Source organism: Lasioglossum baleicum, chromosome 12, assembly GCF_051020765.1.
Source record: "Lasioglossum baleicum chromosome 12, iyLasBale1, whole genome shotgun sequence".
Classification (NCBI taxonomy): Eukaryota; Metazoa; Arthropoda; class Insecta; order Hymenoptera; family Halictidae; genus Lasioglossum; species Lasioglossum baleicum.
The window spans coordinates 15,171,512-15,177,548 of record NC_134940.1 but is presented as its reverse complement, the minus strand read 5'-3'; the positions used below and the strand labels follow the sequence as shown (position 1 = coordinate 15,177,548).

General features: G+C 38.2%; 1 protein-coding gene across 1 annotated transcript in view; it reads right to left on the bottom strand.

The window, feature by feature from the left end:
- The window catches only part of LOC143214010 (CCR4-NOT transcription complex subunit 6-like), a 591,839-nt gene that overhangs the window by 24,631 nt on the left and 561,171 nt on the right, over nt 1-6,037 (bottom strand). The gene's annotated exons all lie outside the window — the stretch shown is intronic.

Here is a 6,037-nt window from a genome sequence, read left to right as displayed (position 1 = left end):
ACAATTATGAGGATTAATTAATCTCATCCACTTCATCTGAAATGTTACTAATGAATTTTTAGAACTCATTAAATTAATATTGGAACAATTTCCTCGGAAATTGTATTTCGTTGAAACTTGCAGTAGAAAGCGCCAAATGAATGATATTGATGAATAATAAAACGTTTCTGATCTCGTTAAAATTTCTTAAAACGCGAACGAATAATTAAGCGATGCGAATCCCGCGGCGAATTTAATTATCCCGTGTGATATTCTTTTCGTAATTCCATTATCAAATAATCCTCTTTCCCTAATAAAGCGCATCGTTTCGCGTCTCATTCGATTACTACATAAGAGGCTTAATTTCAAACAAAAACCAGCGTGTAATAATATTCACTGGTCCCGCGTTGAAACTATCATCCACACATTTACAAAATTAATAAGCATTATTGTGAATACGAACACTGACGTCACAGGATCATACTGAACCACGCACATAATTATCTAAAAGTAACTTGTCTCTACCAGAAAATTCACCTAGAGATCCAAATTAAAGAAGAACTAAAAATTTTAATTATATTAATTTCAAGAAATATAAATACACAGGTGTCCCTCGATTTTTCGTGCACTTTCGGTAGCCAGATAAAACAATGTATACAACTAGATTAATTAATTCTTAATCAAAAAAGAAATTTGTTCATGAAGATCATGAACATTTAAAATCACCTTCATTTGTTTAAATGGCACTGTATATTTTTTAGTAGATAATATTATTGCTTATTGTCAACACAAGTTCAACAGCCAACCATACTATGACCTTGATATGACCTTAACAATGAGGTCTTGAGGCTGGCTTGAGTTGTTGTGAAATATCAACAACTCGAGCTTATTGGTAAAGTCATGTCAATGTCATAGTTTCAATTCGAACACGGTTTCTACATAATTTTTCCATAAAAGGGCGGACATATTGACAACCACAGGAATTTTATAGTATCGGAGACACATCGGTCCTTTTCAGAATGTAGAATATTTCATTGCAGATCCAAAAATTCCGAGCTGTGAAACGCGCGGCTGAGTTTCGTGCGATAAGCGGTGCTAATTAACACACGAATCGAGATTGAATTCCGACGGGCACTGAAACTTAATTTAATTTGAACCGTGGCCGGGAATAAGTTTCTCTCCACGGGAAATCTGTTACCGGGTCGGGTACGCGTCTCTTCTTCTTTATACGTGTCCTGTTCTAATCACTGAAAGAGCGTTCACGCACCGCGCAAAACGTTAATTACACCGCGGCGTGGTATCACATACGGTTCATCGGAATCGGTCGATTCCGATAGGAGAGCTATGCACAAACGAGCGAGAGCTAATGTTTCAATTAAAGGGGTTACTTTATCTGTACGGAGCAAACAGAAATATTGTTCGATCGTACAATCTTTGTTCAACATTCCCTACAGATTAATTGTTGCTCCCGGACGCGAAACTATCGACAATTACATTTTTACAATTCGTGACCTTGTATGACCCCGGTGGTTATTACGTCGTATACAAGAGCTGCTTCATTTCTAAAAAAATAACCATTATTTTATTCCTCTTTCACTTTTTTCGAATCACAATAGTTTAGTAAATAAACTGTACATAAATTGTGACTAACAAGCAATTTTGCAAATTTTCAATTCTCAACGTTTCGATCCGGATGTGTGGATCCTTTTCAAGAGAACTTGCTCGTTTCTAAATCATTTCTAAATTTCAATAATTAATTTAAAGAATTTGTTTTCACATAGCAAGTACGGAAATTTCACTCGGTATAATAGTTATTACTCTATTCAGTTAAACATACATTATAATATACGGTTTTTTTTACAGACGTAAGTTCTCTTGAAACGGATGCATGTCCAGATCGAAAGGTTGAGAATAATTTAAAAATTTGCAAAATCGCTTGTTAGTTAAAATTGGATCAAACCTGTGCGCCGAAAACATTAATGAAAAGTTTATTTATTAAGCTACGATCGACAAAGAGTAATTTCTACAATAGTTTAGATTACATTTTGGAAACTTGGATTTAATTTAATTAAAATATTCTCATAGAACGCTTCTTCAACTTTTATCAGTTGTTTCTATTGCACAATTAAGTTGTTATGATCAAAGACTGTGGATCTTTGAGCAAGTTAATAATTTTCTGCATCGCAAGAAATTGGAGCTAAATAAAAATTGTTTTTCCTCTTGAATCATTTTAATAAGCTGGAAATGGTATGTTGGTGTCCTTAAATTCATTTAATCTCTTTACTGTTCTAAAATTCACCGTTCCATTTTTGTCATACATAAGTGCATAAAATCCGCAGTCTAATTATCACTCTATTACATATTATTTCTCGGTGTTGTTCCTTCAATTTTCAAATGTATCCTAAAAATTCCTAAAAAATCAATTTTCTATCCACGAAATTTAAAGAATCATTGAGAACAGAAAAATTCTAGGTCGGAAGAACTGTTTAATTTTCGAATTAAACTAGCTCCGAGTGCGAAGGGTGAAAATTCACTGGTAACAGAATCTTCGAGTAACTTCACGAGTCTGATTTAGATTCAACAGTCTTCGGCAGAAGTTGAGGTAGTCAACAGGCTTCGCCGTGCCGTGGTAAATAATGTAACACGATGTGACGTGTAACTGTAGAGGGCAGGCGCTGTCACGGGCATTCGAGAAAATGCTTCCTCGTGGAGGGAGGAGATACGATATCGGAGAAAATCATTTTCGAGATCGTACTCGAGATAAATCATGAGCCGACTATTGCTTGACCACGCCTTTCTTAGACGTGCCGGCGTCCATTCTGGTAGGCGTTCGTGGAACAGAAGTTCAGAAGGTCGCTGGATGATGGATGCATCCAGGCACCTGTACCGAGAACGAAAAAAACTAATTCTAGATTTTCACTCGGGAGGAGCTATGTATATGAGACATCATAAAAATATCCTGTTTGACGACTCAGTTACTCGACTGCAATTACAGGATGCCCTCGTACTTTATTTGTTACTTGAACACATTGAATACCGCGTGGCTGATGGCCACGTGACCAGCGTTATCGAAACGCTTCAAAATATTAGGTTGAAATGCAGGATTTAATAATCGGTATAATTAAAGCAGGATGTAAATTGCTTTAATAAAAACAATAATATGAAAATTGTTTTGGTAAAAACAATAATATGAAAATTTAATATTATTTAATAGTACCATTAAATTATTATGAGAATTGATTTTAATATTATTGTGCGGAATAGTATTGAACTTAGTATTATTTAAATATATAAAGCTGTGCATTCGTTACACTTCCTTTGCCCTATACTTCGTTGATATTCGGCCTAGTTTGAACTTATAGAAAAAAATAATGCGAAAATCGCGTTTTGACATTCTGAAATAAAAGCCAAATGATTTAATAAAAATTTGAATGAAATTAAATGTCAAAAGCATAATTAAATAGAGCGTAAAACAAGCTTTAATATGACATGTAACTCATTAAATTAAGGTAAATATTTATTGGTATAAAATTGCAATTAAAACAAAGGAACAAAAATCCTGCATTTGTTTCTTTACAACGTAATAGGTTTCCCATCGAATCATTAATATTAATAATATCGGTTAGTGCTGGAATTAACTGGATTATAGTGGAAGATTTAAAATCCATTATTAACACTTTACCTACCGGAAGCCTATTAATAGGAATTTAAATAATTGTGCTGTACCAAAAGAAAGCATAGAAATTTTCTTTAAATTGCAATCTTAAATTACATGACGTTATTGCTGTTGCTATCGAAGTTTCCATTAAAAAGTGTTTAGCCAATTACCATAGATTTTTCAAAATTATGCAATAATTACCGCTCGGTAATGTGTTAAGTAACTAACAATTGGTTAGTCGCCATGTAATATCGAGTTGGAATTCTGATAAAGAATATTAATTTCACATGTCTCTCTCTCCTCTACGCGTCCATCTAACAAAAACTATTAATATCAGAACATGTCCCTCTTGATGCCATTTAACACCACGTGAACCATTTTCTCCTACGAATAATAATATCAATGTAAATCGAAGTGGTAATATAAGTATTTGCAGAAATTACGATGTAAATGATCGTCACGCTTTTTCCCATAAGTAGGTTAACACTTTCTTGTAAAGAATATCAAGGTGCATTAAGTGGTACAATCGAAAACTACATGTATCCATGAAAAGAAAGTGACCTTTATACATATATCCTCTAACCAGTTTTCGTCATAAATGCACACAATCAATATACATACATACAGGGTGTCCCAAAATTCCTTCAACAGCCGGAAACGGGAAGTTCCTGAGATAATTTGAAGCAAAATTTTCCTTTGCAAAAATGTTATACGCGGCTTTGTTTAGGAGTTATTAACGAAAAACACGAACCAATCAGAGCGCGACCTACACGCGAGTTGCCACAGTCGGCCCGACGCGCCAACTGTCTATTGGCCGACTGTGGCAACTCGCGTGTAGGTCGCGCTCTCATTGGTCCGTGTTTTTCGTTAATAACTCCTAAACAAAGCCGCGTATAACATTTTTGCAAAGGAAAATTATGCTTCAAATGATCTCAGGAACCACCCCCTTCCGGGAAGTTCACGAATTTTGGGACACCCTGTATAAGAAGTGCACAATACATAAAGAAAGTAGAACGGTAGAACGGGAGGAACTTGAACGTCGACGACAGTAAACTGGCAACAACGAAGCTCCTGTCAAATATTCGCGGAATCCCGAGGCTGTGTGTACGAGGTTTGACGAAATAAAGCGTGCGATAGTGGGTTGATGTTGATTGTCAGAAAGGCGTGGCGGATCAGAACGCGGCTGGGTCACGGCGATATGTGCTTGTCAAAAATGATTCCGGAGTAGACAGAAAAGAGGCTTCGATCGGTAGAACACTTGTGGACTCGCAGGCGATGTGCCCTCTAGACCGGTGATTAAGTCAGGCAACCGTTACCTCGAGAGTACAACACCGGGGATAGTTACGTGCCAGATGGCCGCATATATTCGAGGTGTGTCTAGCTAATATGACTGATTGCAATCTCTGCGAGAGCAAGTTAAGGCTGGCCACCTCTGGCCAGAGCCCGGCTGTTAGCTCCGTGCCAGGCTCCACCCGTGAAGCGACTTCGGCTGGGATGTTGCTTCAGCTGCTAACTCTTGGCCGTCGCTTGTTGCCAGCCTCCACGATGCCCCTAACAGACACGCTTTAATAAATGGGGTCCGGTCGAGGTTACAACCTTCATCAGCGAAGATACACCTGATAGCATCGGCAATCTCGTCACGCCGGTCTCCACCATTATTGAAGCGTCTACTGTGCGCCTCGATGCACGGAGCCACGACCTGGTTCTCAGCGACGCGGCGCGGCACGGCGGGACCATTTTCAGGAGACCCAGTTAATGGAAAGGTGGACCCTCTCTCTCTCTCTCTCTCTCGCTCTCTCTGTTTGTTTATCGTTTGGGTTTGTGGACACTGGCTGCGGAGGATTCTTGCTGGTGCAAGCTACACGTATCCGCCAACCCCTGCTCGACGACGCAGAAATTATTATTGAATGCTGCTACCAGCACTTCCGCCATCAGCGCAGCTTTCATTCTTAATGCCCCGGATTCTTTTGTAGTAACTTATTTCTAGAAGCATCGGAGATACTCGCGTAACTTTCTTAAGGGTACGTCGCGTCCCGCCTCCCAGCTACGTAGTTTCCAAAGTATGTCTCCAGAATTTTTTTTTAACCTATCTGTTGCGGAACTTTGCAGGCTTGCCCGTGCATGTGTGAGCCGTGTGTAGACATTTTTCCGCAACTGATAATTATTCATCGACAGGGGACGAAGACCGGTTGCGTACATTTCTCGCCGATGACTCGCACGATATCTCCGGGATGACTCAATTAATCAACTTCTCATTTTTAAGGTACGACTGGAACTTTTTCTTCAAATCAATGCTATATTTATTTTGTACGTGGCTGCAATAATTTCTTTGTCTTTTTGATCATTTCCTGAAAGACTTGTTGCATTCCTAAAGTAACAATGCTTTGAACATTGATTACA